Source organism: Podarcis muralis, chromosome 8, assembly GCF_964188315.1.
Source record: "Podarcis muralis chromosome 8, rPodMur119.hap1.1, whole genome shotgun sequence".
Taxonomy (NCBI): domain Eukaryota; kingdom Metazoa; phylum Chordata; class Lepidosauria; order Squamata; family Lacertidae; genus Podarcis; species Podarcis muralis.
The window spans coordinates 38,094,610-38,108,637 of NC_135662.1; the positions used below are offsets into that span (position 1 = coordinate 38,094,610).

General features: G+C 41.5%; 1 pseudogene; it reads right to left on the reverse strand.

The window, feature by feature from the left end:
- Positions 1-3,235: 3,235 nt before the first annotated feature.
- Positions 3,236-10,223, reverse strand: LOC114601325 (DGAT1/2-independent enzyme synthesizing storage lipids-like; annotated as a pseudogene).
- Between the last annotated feature and the right edge of the window lie 3,805 nt (positions 10,224-14,028).

The window sequence follows — 14,028 nt, forward strand, 5'->3', positions numbered from 1 at the left end:
ACACTTTTTTTGAGAAGGTGCTTTACCCATGCTCCCTTCCCATCTCCTCACCACAAGCGGGCTGTTCAGGATGAGCGGTCTCCGTCATCCACCATTATCCGCAGTCGACCTGGAAGTCACTGGTTATTAGGTTGATAACTACTAGCCATCAAAAGTTTTCTCTGCTCATTTCAGGAAGCAATCTTCAATAGTCATGAAAAAGCATCTTCTATTATTAAACTATGAAGCAGAGGGAGATTGAAAGTTTCTTTTCTTTCGAAGCCTCTAAAGAGTGTAAGAAGAGCTTGTTGGATCAGGCCAATGCTTCAGGAAGCATTGTCTAGTCTTCAGTATTCATGAAAAAGCATCTTATATTATTAAACCAAAGAGCAGAGGCCTCTTAAGAGCATAAGAAGAACTTGCTGTATCCAACCAGTGACCCATCTAGTCCAGCATGCTGTTCTCACAGTGGCCGTTTAAAAACATTTTTAAACTGCATTAGGCTATTGTCATAAAAGTCTCCAAGAGACTCCTGAAAGAGAAAAGCAAGGACCCCTGCCAAATCTCTGATGAAAAGGTGTTCCACAGTATGGGAGTGGTGACACTAAATGCCCAACATCCGGCTGAGGCGGAAGACACCATTGATGGAATCTTTTGAGGAGCTGGAGATGGTGTTTATAAGTGGTTCATGTTTCACAAGCATACAGTAAGTCTGGTAGTACAATAGCTTTGTAAACAAGCATTTTGGTTTCCCTGCGAAGGTCCTCAAACACTCTGCACAGGAGAAAGCTTCACTTGCAGAGCTCAGGCGATGCTGGATGTCAGCCCTTGTGGAAAGATAACTGCCCAGGTAGGAGACGTGAGCAACACTTTCCAATATTACACCATCCAGTTGGACTTGTGGCACTCTAGGGGGCTTGTTTTGGGCTTGTTGATGCATCACTTTGATTTTTTGGATGTTGCATAATATGCGAAGCATTTTGTAAGCTTCTGCGAAGATATTTAGGATGGTTTGGAGGTCATCCTCTGAGTGTGCACACACTATGTTGTCATCAGCATACTGAAGCTCTTTGATGGAAGTTATGGTAACCTTACTCTTTGCTTTCAGCCTACTCAGATTAAAGAGCTTTCCATCTGTTAGATATATAATTTCGACTCCGGTGGGGAGTTTCCCTTCGACAAAGTGTAGGATCATGGCATTAAATAGAATGAATAGAGTTGGGGCGATAACACAACCCTGTTTAACACCTGATCGCACTGTGAATGGTTCACTTTGAGAGCCATTGTTATCTGTGATTGTTGCTGTCATATTATCACGGAGGAACCGAATGATGTTATCTGGGCAACTAATTTTCAGAAGGACAGTCCACAGGGCATTACGATTTACAGTGTTGAAGGCCTTAGTCAGGTCAATAAATGCCATATACAGGCAGGTATCCCATCAGGTTCGCTGGCTTTGTTGTTTTTCATCTCTAATTTGTTTTTGCGGAATTTGTGAGAGGACCTCAGCAGCTACAGAGAGTTGTGGTTAAGGAGATGTTGGTAATGTTCTTTTCATCACAGTGCAATAGCTTTTTTATCTTTTAGAAGTGTGGTACTGTCTGTTGAGCATAGTGGGCATGCCATGATTTATTGGCCCATAGATGGTCTTTGTGGCTTTAATGAAACTCTGTGCATCATGAGTGTTGGCTAAGTGCTGGATCTCTTGAGCATTTTTTTATCCACCAGGTGTTCATGGGCTGCAACAATGGATGTTTTTATTTTGGTCCAGTGTTCCTCAATGTTATCAGGGAAATCTGAAAGTAGATGGTCCTAAAGAGTAGTTTGGAAGCAATCCCACTAAATGGGATCTTGAAGGGCTTCAGTGTTTATTTTGCGCCTTGTTTCCTTCCTTGAAGCCTGCGTTGAGGTATAATCTTGATAGCCATTGTGGACCGTATTAATCAGTGATCTGTCCAGCAGTCGTCGGCACTCCTCATAGCTCTGGTAAGGAGTACATCATGGCAATCTTCAGCTTGGACAATTGCATTGTCTAAGAGGTGCCAGTAGTTCGACTGAGGGTGCCTCCATGATTTAAATTTACAGTCGTACCTTGGAAGTTGAATGGAATCGGTTCCGGATGTCCGTTCAACTTCCCAAAATGTTTGAAAACCAAATTGTGGCTTCTGATTGGCTGCAAGAAGCTACTGCTGCCAATCAGAAGCCATGGAAGCCCCGTCAGATGTTTGGGTTCCAAAATAATGTTCACAAACCAGAACAATCACTTTTGGGTTTGCGCCATTGTTGGAGCCAAAATGTCCAAGTTCCAGGGCATTCAGAATCCAAGGTATGACTGTATATATATATATATACAAATATATATATTTGTTGCAAGTGTGTGTTTGTAATAACAAGGTTGTGCACTGCACATAGAGTCAAAAGAAAGATTCTGTTCTGGTTGCTGTTGCCAACTCCTTCTTTCCCAATAGTCCCAGACCACAGATCGAAATCTTGCCCAACTCTTGCATTAAAATCACCCAGGAGGATAATATTATCCTCCTTAGGGGTCTCTGATAGGATGATATCCAGCTGAGAGTAAAATTTATCTTTAATGTCTTCATCGACATCCCATGTTGGTGCATAAGCACTTAGAATAGTAGCCTGTTGGTTTTTGGTGAGTTTTATTCAAAGAGTTGAAAGTTGTTCATGAATGCCGGTAGGGGCTTTTGACAAGAGCTTCACAAGATTGTTTTTGATAGTAAAGCCTACTCCATGTATTCAATGTTCGTGTTCAGGAAGTGAGTGTTTTAGTATCATCATTATGCTGTCCAAGTCCTGTTACTCAATGAGCATACACAAGAGCTTCTGCAGAAAGATTTGTGTTACAGGGCTCAGATCTTGGAACAGCCTTTTATAAACATAAAAGAAGTGTCACTGTTTTGATACAGAAGATTTGTAGACATTACTCTTTCAGATATAGCATTATTTCAAGGTACAATTAAACACTCGCCTTCCCGTTACACTCTTTGATTCTGGTGCTACCAGTGTAAGACTCCAAAAGGGGGATTCTGGGAGTTTTTGCAGGATAGGACAAGAAGGCACTTAGGCCCTTCAGCATGTACACCAGGGGCTGAGCTAATGAGCTAATGACCCTTCACAATAATTAATATACAATCCAGCACAATTCTGTGTATCTTAACTTAGCTTTGATTACATAATAATGAAAGTTTTCTATTACAGATGCAAGACCATAAACATTACAACTGCTTTAGATGCACTAGTTAGCTTTGTAATGCTTATCAAATCGTTCTGAAATAGCTCTTAATATATTTCCTGGCCTTTTTTGGTGTTTATCCCGAAGATTTTCAATTGCAGTCTTTGTCTGTTGAAAGAAGAACAAAGGAATATTGTGTTATATCAATATATTAAAGGTAAAGGTAAAGGTACCCCTGCCCGTACGGGCCAGTCTTGACAGACTCTAGGGTTGTGTGCCCATCTCACTCTATAGGCCGGGGGCCAGCGCTGTCCGGAGACACTTCCGGGTCACGTGGCCAGCGTGACATCGCTGCTCTGGCGAGCCAGAGCCGCACACGGAAACACCGTTTACCTTCCCGCCAGTAAGCGGTCCCTATTTATCTACTTGCACCCGGGAGTGCTTTCGAACTGCTAGGTTGGCAGGCGCTGGGACCAAGCAACGGGAGCGCACCCCGCCGCAGGGATTCGAACCGCCGACCTTTCAACCTTTTACCCACAGCGCCACCCGCGTCCCTTATCAATATATTGCAAAATGGATATTCACAGTTATTCATATCTGTGAGGAAAAAGCTAAAGGGATCAGAAACAGTAGAATAAAGAATCCCATTTTTTTCCAGTTACAGATGCGCAATATGACAGTCCTTGTCCCTCAATCCTCAAGAGTGACTTTTTCAGCATAGAGGGTTGGGCCAGAGCAGCCAGGGCCAGGAAACCCCACTAGGAAACTGTTCATCTCTCTGTGAATCCAGCCCACTGTCTTTATGTTTTTTTTACCAAGAGCACTGTATGAGAATGGCAGAGATACAACCAAACATAAGTGCCTTGGGCTGCTTTGTACATATTAGTTTTCCTGCATGGTTCTTACCTCCAGCTATGTGAGGAAAACGGCAGAAATGCTATTGAGTTATATTTCACTATGCTCAGTGCTATTTTTCCAGAAAAAGAGGTGCCTGAACTAACTATGAACACCTCCCTCGTTTTCTTAGAATGGCAATGGCTGACAGGACTAGGGAGAAAAAACAGTCACCCCCTGGTTCCTTGCCTGAAAAGAGCACAGCAGGGCATGGGTAAAAATAGCAGTTTTAGGGAGGGGGGGCAATTAAATCACTGTTTTACAAGCTGCAATAAAGAGCATGAAATCACTACAGATCTCTGAGTATATTTCTGTTTTACTGAGGCTTAAGAGCATACAGTGCTTACTGGGTCCCCCACTGGGGAGGGGGCTTGGAGGAACCCTCTGGGGCAGATTCTGGGGCACATGGTTGGCAGAAGAAGTCCTATTGCATGAGCAGATCTTTGTGCAGCACTACATAAAATGCATAGGTTTTTCGTGGTTTCAGCAAGTTACACAGAGGGAAAGCTGACTGATGAACATAATGCACAAAAGTCAATATAATAAACCGTATCTCTGGTTGTATAGAATGAGCAAGTCAATAGGCAGAATACAATTTAGAACTGAAAGAGAGAAAACAACGGGGGGGGGGGGGGAATCCTGCTTTTTTACTTCCAGGTATAGAGTTAACTTACTTTTTCAGCCAGCTCTGCAGCTGTTATATTTGGATCATATGGGATGGGTTCTCCAATATATGTCCTCAGTTTCACTGGAAATCCTCCATATACGGGAAGGTAGATAAGTCTTGTTTTCTTATATAATTATCTTGTCAGCCCTATGTTTGAAAGGGAAAAGAGTCTGAAAGAAAGCGATCCCATATCAAATTTGAAATTAGTTGGCATTCTGAGTTTTTAGCAATTCCAGCCAATCCATCCCAGAGAGGAAGAGTTAGATAGTTAAATAGTTAAATAGTTAAATGAGACTTTTGGAAAAGAAAAAGCAACATATCCTTTCAGCTCTTCAAAAAGGTCAAAAGTTGTAAAATAGACTGCAGAATATATATTTTTTTCCTGCTCAGTTCCCCTCCATGCTGGGGTTCCTACCACTTTTATATATTATAGCTATCTTTAAAATCTAATAAAAAACTTAGCAAGGACATGTTCACTCAGTCCTGAGACAGGCAGCACAGCTTTTGCAGATCAGTGTACAACTGAATAAACTCTACTAGAAGGTATTCTGTTTTTTAAAAATTATATATTATTAATATGTTTATTGCCTGAAAGCAGATTTCTTGATCAACCAAGGTACTCAATTGTGTTTCTAATGTTCCTGTATGCTTCACAAATGTTTTGTGTAAATATAGGGATGATGGGCTAAAAGAATAAAATCAAAAATCTAAATCAAAAGGTAGCTGAGAACTGGAGAATTACTTCACCCCACCTGCTCCACCTTTATTTTGGTTAAGGACTAGGAATAATGCTCCGCATCTGGTATTGCAACGACAAGCCTGATGTAATTGACTTCAAATTGCACATGCTGTCCCCCAGATTTTCAAGAATTGAAAAAGAAAAAATCTATTTTTCTTTTTAAATGTAAGTGATTATAATAGCTTAAAAAAAAAAAGCAGGGGTGGGAAATACTTGGAGCTCCAGATATCATTTGACCCCCAAACAGGGGATTTGCCATCCTCAACTACTTAGGATGCTAGAGCAAGGATATCAACAGATTATGTCTTACCTAGGATAATCATGAAGGCAATGCAAATTGCACAAAGATCACTCACCACTTTTGCCTCCAAAGCTATCCGAGCGAAACCTGTGCAGTTACCCCACATTATGATGTAGTCATTACTGAAGTTTCCTTCTCTACTGCCACCAGGGGCAATGCCCAGTGAATGGCCTTTCTTCAAAATTTCCACAGATTCAGCTTTATTGAAATCTTTCAACCTGGCTGCATCTAAAGCCGACTTCCACCCTGACAAAGTAAGTCCCAAATAAAAGAATGCATTTTATGTGAAACTTATTTAGGAAATAGTGTTGATACAATACAAGTGTCATTATTCCAAACATATTGCATTATTATGGATCACAATCATAGCTCTCTGCCAATCCATTTCAACTCGTATTTCATGGAGGGGGACTTTATGCTAATTCCTCTTTTGCTCAGATGTTCTGACAGTAGGGTGAGAGTGGGGTTGAGTGCTGAGGTGGCCACCTTTTTAGACATGGGTTCCTCAAGTGATGTTTGTAGTACATTCAGGTTTGCATTATAATAAAAATACAGTCCATAGTGCTTGCTGCACCACCCAAAACTTCAATCCCTTTAGGCTGCAGAGCTTTTGGATACAGTACAGTGGTACCTCAGGTTACATACACTTCAGGTTACATACGCTTCAGGTTACAGACTCCGCTAACCCAGAAATAGTAGCTAGTAGCTTCAAGAACACTATCCAACCATCTCGTCCTCTGTTGTCCCCTTCTCCTTGTGCCCTCCATCTTTCCCAACATCAGGGTCTTTTCCAGGGAGTCTTCTCTTCTCATGAGGTGGCCAAAGTATTGGAGTCTCAGCTTCAGGATCTGTCCTTCCAGTGAGCACTCAGGGCTGATTTCCTTAAGAATGGAGAGGTTTGATCTTCTTGCAATCCATGGGACTCTCAAGAGTCTCCTCCAGCACCATAATTCAAAAGCATCAATTCTTCGGCCATCAGCCTTCTTTATGGTCCAGCTCTCACTTCCAAACATCACTACTGGGAAAACCATGGCTTTAACTATACGGACCTTTGTTGGCAAGGTGATATCTCTGCTTTTAAGATGCTGTCTAGGTTTGTCATTGCTTTTCTCCCAAGAAGAAAAAAAATTTTCTTTTAATTTCGTTGCTGCTGTCACCATCCGCAGTGATCATGGAGCCCAAGAAAGTAAAATCTCTCACTGCCTCCATTTCTTCCCCTTCTATTTGCCAGGAGGTGATGGGACCAGTGGCCATGATCTTCATTTTTTTTGATGTTGCGCTTCAAAGCATATTTTGCGCTCTCCTCTTTCACCCTCATTAAAAGATACTTTAATTCCTCCTCACTTTCTGCCATCAAGGTTGTGTCATCTGCATATCTGAGGTTGTTGATATTTCTTCCAGCGATGTTAATTCCGGCTTGGGATTCATCCGGCCCAGCCTTTCACATGATGAATTCTGCATATAAGTTAAATAAGCAGGGAGACAATATACAGCCTTGTCGTACTCCTTTCTCAATTTTGAACCAATCAGTTGTTCCATATCCAGTTCTAACTGTAGCTTCTTGTCCCACATAGAGATTTCTCAGGAGACAGATGAGGTGATCAGGCACTCCCATTTCTTTAAGAACTTGCCATGGTTTGCTGTGGTCGACACAGTCAAAGACTTTTGCATAGTCAATGAAGAAGAAGTAGATATCTTTCTAGACTCTCTAGCTTTCTCCATAATCCAGCACATATTTGCAATTTAGTCTCTGGTTCCACTGCCTCTTCTAAATCCAGCTTGCACTTCTGGGAGTTCTCGGTCCACATACTGCTTGAGCCTTCCTTGTAGAATTTTAAGCATAACCTTGCTAGCGTGTGAAATGAGTGCAATTGTGCGGTAGTTGGAGCATTCTTTGGCACTGCCCTTCTTTGGGATTGGGATGTAGACTGATCTTCTCCAATCCTCTGGCCACTGCCGAGTTTTCCAAACTTGCTGGCATATTGAGTGTAGCACCTTAACCGCATCATCTTTTAAAATTTTAAATAGTTCAGCATATGCTGCATTAATTAACCAGTGCAATACCCCTGAAGAGCACACTGTGCGACTGGGCCACATTGGGCTCGGTCCTTCTTTACTTCCTTCCATGACCTTTCTGTGGTGTCATCAGAGGAAGATGATGTGGGGGGAGTGGCAGTGGAGTGCCATGGACACTACAACAAGGGTGCCACATGTGTTTGATTGCAGTGTCACATGGGGGCATAAAAGCTGTTTCTGGGAGTGCTTGATTGGCCATGTGTTTGGTTGGGGCCATGCTTTCTGGGATCTGTGTGCAGATTTGGTAATAGGTTGGACTAGCTATGAAAGCCACGGACATGTCTTTGGGGCTTCACTTGGGCTTCTGCCCTTTTCCTTAGCTGTAGCTCCCACCCCATCCCAGCTGCCACCCAGTGGTGTTTGAATACAGAGGATTTTGCACAGGTGGTTTGCTAGTGCAGATGCTCCCAAGCAGACTCCCATAATTTGCGTTGTTCTTTCCAGTAAGGAATATCCCATCTTTACTAATGACTGAACTTTACAAAACTCTTTGTACTTGAGGATATCTTCAACTTAGAGACGCATTTTCCTAAACATTCTAGGATGTTCTAGTATTAAAGTCAGAAGCAATTATTATATGAGAGCCTGCAGTTACAGCATAGAAATCAGATGACACATTATCCAGATTCCTTCAGTTCTTAGATCCCTGAGGAAGAATGTAGACAAGTTGTACAAGAAAGCATGAAATTTCTGCATGGAAGCACAAGAATTGTCTTGCAATCACTAGAGTGGAAGAAGAAGAAGAAGAAGAAGAAGAAGAAGAAGAAGAAGAAGAAGAAGAAGAAGAAGAAAGAGGAGGAGGAGGAGGAGGAGGAGGAGGAGAAGAAGAAGAAGAAGAAGAAGAAGAAGAAGAAGAAGAAGAAGAAGAAGAAGAAGAAGAAGAAGCACTCTCATAGCTGTTTTGAGGTCAGGTCAGGTTTTCCTGCAATCTGTGATCAAGGGCCAAAAGACCCAGGTTGACATGCTGTATTGGAAACATTGCCTGATTCAAATATGATGCCCGAAACATTATTGGGAGAAGAGGTTGATGTTGCAAATGGCCAAAAGCAAGCCTGCAGTTTTCAACTTCCTTTTTTGTGAGGACACTTGGTGATATTTCATGTGTTGTTTTTCACCTGCTTCTGATGCACTGTTTTATATTTTATAGCATTGTTTTATATCTTATAGCTTTATTTTATATCATATTTCACATATTTTATGTAAAAAAGCATGAGTTAAATTTAATAACTTACCTGGAAACCGATATATGGCACGATCAATTATTATAAAGCACTCTCTCCCTGTCTCCTTGAAAAGTCTAGCGACAAGCAAGAAATAGTCAATAGTACAAACTGGGTGATAATAGATAATAAGCACTGGTCCTTTAGGGAGATGTTCCATGCCAAAAACTTCATAGCCTGGAAATAATATAAAATGCAATAAATAAATGTTATTTTGTTGAAAAATAAATGGAATATTGCAATCTTTTATTGGAAGAAAACACTGTGGTTCAGAAAACTGAAATTTAAGATCAGTTAAAAGGCTCTCCTATATGTTGCAGCATTCTGGATACTAGGTTGTCATCCACATGGACCAGGACATTCTCTGTTGTGCTCACATATAAATGTTATTTCTCAACACTCTGAGATGGATCCTCTTGATCAAGCCAAAGCTCTCTGTATTCCATCATCCTCTTTCATGCAGAGTTCGTCCAAATTAGCAGCCATCATCACATCACCACATCCTGTGCTGACAAATTCCATGGTTTGTGTACATTGAGTTTATGCTTCAGGGTTACCTAGTGATTTATCATGCTCAAGAAAATTGCACCCTCAAAGTCTCACTACATGATGATATACTCGTTAAATTCGCTGTGTACCCACCACACAGTTAAAGCCAGTAGTGGTAACTATTGTTCCAGGGCCTCAAATCTGAAATTCTGATGCTCAGTCGTATGAAAGTATAGTAGCTGAATTATTGGTATGAAATAAACATTTACTCACCATGCCATATCTTTCCAAATATATCTAAAACTTGAGCCGTAACTTGCTTTGGCTTTTTCCAACATTTGGTATCAAAACCAGTTTCTTGCTGGTTATTCCTCTTCTTGTAGACATATAGCAAAAATGAGATTGCACAGACAAACAAATACGTCATTATAACAATTGAACAAGGCAAAATCAGAAGCATACGCAACCACCAAGAGTGAGCCACTGAGCTCAGGTATTCTTCCAAGTAAGGAAAACTAATCCAGTTTCCCAGCATTTGAGTAAAGCAGCTCATGGTTTCCTGATATGAAGCCCCACGTGTATGCCAAGGAAGGAAACAAATCCAGTTAAACCTTCTTTGGTTTTGATGGTATTTTCCCCCACTGTTTACCTGGAAAACAGAAAATGCAGTATATCAGTTTGAACTGCCATTCCAGAAGCGTTCATGATTACATGAAATCTCCTGCTATTTAATATTTTCCTAGTTTTCCACACTGTAACTTGCCAAGTAGATACAAGTAGATACAAAATGACAAGTGTATGACTTCATTTATTTCTTGTAAAGCAAGCTGGTTTCAGTCCACTGCTGAAGTATTAAGGAAAGTGAGAAAGGGTCACTTCTCTTTGAGTCAGAAGAAATGGTTCCCCGCCTCCTAAAAGTGCAGCTGCATGCATCTTGTGACTGTCTTCTTTGTGTTGCTGGGCAAACTAACACATATCCGAGGATAGATAAAGAACTCAAGTTTCAGCATTCACTGTTGTGGGGCATTGGAGACATGGATACTGTTGGAATGATCTGGGGAAAATGTATCAGATTTGTGAAGAGCTTATTTGATGGAAGTTAAACACATTGCAAGATGTCTACACAGAGGGAACTCTGGCAGTTGCAGGACTTTTTGGAGCAAGTGGACTTTGCACTTGCTGTGTGCACTTTTCCTCAGCAAAAACTTTATACGTCGAAACGCTCTCTGGGCTCAGAGAGTGAAGACTTCTTGTAGCAGAGACAGTGTGTGTCTTTGTGCCCCCAAAGTAAAAGTGATCTCTGCTACACAGTTGTTTTTTGTACTGAGGCTATCCACTTGACTCAAATTATATGGAGCGAACACAACACCGAACAAGAGGGAGGGTGGGGAAAATAGTGAGCTGATGGGTGGCAGCATTTTGGAATTCACTGCAAAGTGCCTCTTTCTGGGGATGCGAAGTGGAATAGCAGCATTGCTGCCAGAGAAGAACAGATTCCAATGGCCAAACCCTGTTTTAACTGCCTCTAGAACTTCTTTTCGGTTGGGTTATTGGGGGCCATGCCACAGTACACAGCCATTGCATTTTTGTCTACAAATTACTAAATCATCTGAAAACAGACCTTTACATAGTTAAATTGCATATTTTTAATTTTACTCTCTCTTCACTACATCTTTCAACAGAAAAGTATGGGAAAAGAGACAAAATTGATAAGGGTATGCGGGCTTTAAACCACAGCTGTTTTGATTCCGATAATAGCTGTGTTACAGGGAGGAATTAAATTTCTGCTTCTCAGTGTTATAATATCTGAAAAACTGCAAGTGCTTAATTTCATCTCCGCAAATAGAGAACATCCTAGCTGTGTTTTAAGTTGACAATGTGGAAACAGGCTAAGATTTTCATACAACTGGTTTTTACACAAGCACATAGACAAGACAGCATTTCTCTCTCTCTCTCTGCTGATCCCTGAACAGTAACTGACGGATAACACAACTACTAGCACATTTGCAAAACTAAGCAAGAACCATTTGTTGAGATTGCAGGGGGTTGACTAGACAACCCGTTGGGCCCGTTCCAACTCTATACTTTATGATTCTATGAACAAAACCTTTTACTTAAATTCCTGGTAAGCCTAAATTGCCTTGACTTTGGTCACCTATCTCTGAGAGCAGCAAAGTCTTGTCTGGTGCTCTACTTTTTCATAGGCACATTTCTACCAGTATGGAAACACATCCCTTTATGTGGAGGTTTAAAGAGACTGATGTGGGTGTGCCATCTATATGAAGAAACCAAGCATTGTGAAAAAGAGAGAAGGCATAGGGAGGCTGCTTCTGGGAAGTTGTGGCCATTTGTAATCAAACATAAAATATGGAGTCACACCTACAAGAACATTCATAATGCACAATAACATATTGTGTCACACGAAACCAGTTCTTGACTAAGTAATAAAGGTAGGAATTGTACTCGCAACACTCTGTCTGCGATTCAGTCATAGACTCATTAAGAACAAATATCCATGGCTTCTAAAAGCCAAACAGAACCAGAAAACATAAAAAGCGCATGTATCTTATCTTCACTAGTCACTTCATGAATCACTTGAAGAGTTAAAGCTGCTTAAAACTCATTAAAATCACTTTGTTGTTTAGTCGTGTCTGACTCTTTGTGACCCCATGGACCACAGGAAGCCAGGCACTCCTGTCTTCTAAAAGGCAGATAAAAACCACAGGCTTTCCAGAGAGAGATGTTGCTTTGAAAGCTGCTGAGTCCCTTCCAGGCACTGTTCTGCTTCATTGTCCTACTTCATCGCCTGACACTCCTGAGAATATGAGGGAGCCCTGTTTGCTTCAGTGTTGAGGAAGGCACTTGAGAGTGTTGAGGATGACACTTGAGAGCCAACCTGTCAAGTGCCTACCTTATTTCACGATTCTATAGTAAGACTTCGACAGAAGTGGTGAGCATGCCAACTTGAAAATTCCTGAGTATTCAGGAATCCACCAGATACCATAAGTCTCTGGGAACAGACCACCTTAATGGATCCCCCAGCCTTATAGAAGGGCACTGCATCATCACTTCGAATTTCACTATCAAATTATCCAACTCAGACAATGGGCGCAGCACAAACTTCCCTACTAATGGATTTCTGCCTTCCCACTCCCTTGTTCTGTCTTATGTGTTGGGCCTTTAATTTACTGAGATAGTCTCATGGTTGCCATGGAGACCAGGACCTAGAGGTTTTATGGTCAAGAGCCATGTGTTGCAGCATTTCTGGTCTGTGAACAGATAATGGAGAAGGATAGAGACTCCTCTATAAAAAGAGGAGATAAAGAAGAAAATACAGTTATAAAAGGGGAAATCAGTGAAATTTATAAAATATTTCACTAAGGGACGCGGGTGTGGTGTGGGTTAAACCACAGAGCCTAGGACTTGCTGATCAGAAGGTCAGCTGTTCGAATCCCTGCAACGTGGGTGAGCTCCTGTTGCTCGGTCCCTGCTCCTGCCAACCTAGCAGTTCGAAAGCACGTCAAAGTGGAAGTAGATAAATAGGTACCGCTCCGGAGGGAAGGTAAATGGCGTTTCCGTGCGCTGCTCTGGTTCTTCAGAAGTGGCTTAGTCATGCTGGCCACATGACCCGGAAGCTGTACGCTGGCTCCCTCGGCCAATAAAGCGAGATGAACGCCGCAACCCCAGAGTCAGTCACGACTGGACCTCATTGTCAGGGGTCCCTTTACCTTTACCTTTATAAAATATTAGTAGAAATGGAGGATCGAGAATGTAAGTCTTGCCCCCCCCCCCGACGACTCCAGCAGTTAATTATTTAAGATTTATTGGTTAAACAAAAGCCCCGGTTGGAGCTCCGCTAATTTCAGTCTTCCTTTTTAGAGAAGGTGCTTCCCCCAAGCTCCCTTCCTGCCTATTTGGAGCAATCGGGTCACTCAGGGCGAGCAATCCCCATCATCCACCATAGCCTGCAGCGTTTTTTAATATAATAATTTTTATTAATTTTTCATTAATAACAATCCAATATAGACCACATTAATGCAACACCAAATCATAATCCAATTTAAAAAGCCAATTGGCAGATTTCAAATGAAACATTTTGGTTGACTTCCCATGTTCTGATTTTAGGAGATTTTTTTGGAGATGTTGATTCCCTTTTGCTGCTCCAGTCCAATTTAGCCCAAATAATACAGTTCCTATGTTGATCCTTTTAACAGCCACTGATGTATTGACTTTCATTCGTATTTAACTGTTCCATATCCTTTAATTTGCAAGAGGAGTTTATATCTTGTAACTTTCTGTGTGGAATGTTTTTTTAAAAAAAACGTTCAACCTTCCTTTCTTGTTGCAATCAATCATTTCCAGCATTTCCCCCCTGCTCCAAGGACTCAATTTTACAGCGTAGTGACCTTTCACCACCTTGCTTTTCTCAAAACCGAAAGTGGTCTGGCATCTGGCCATTACTCTGGGCAG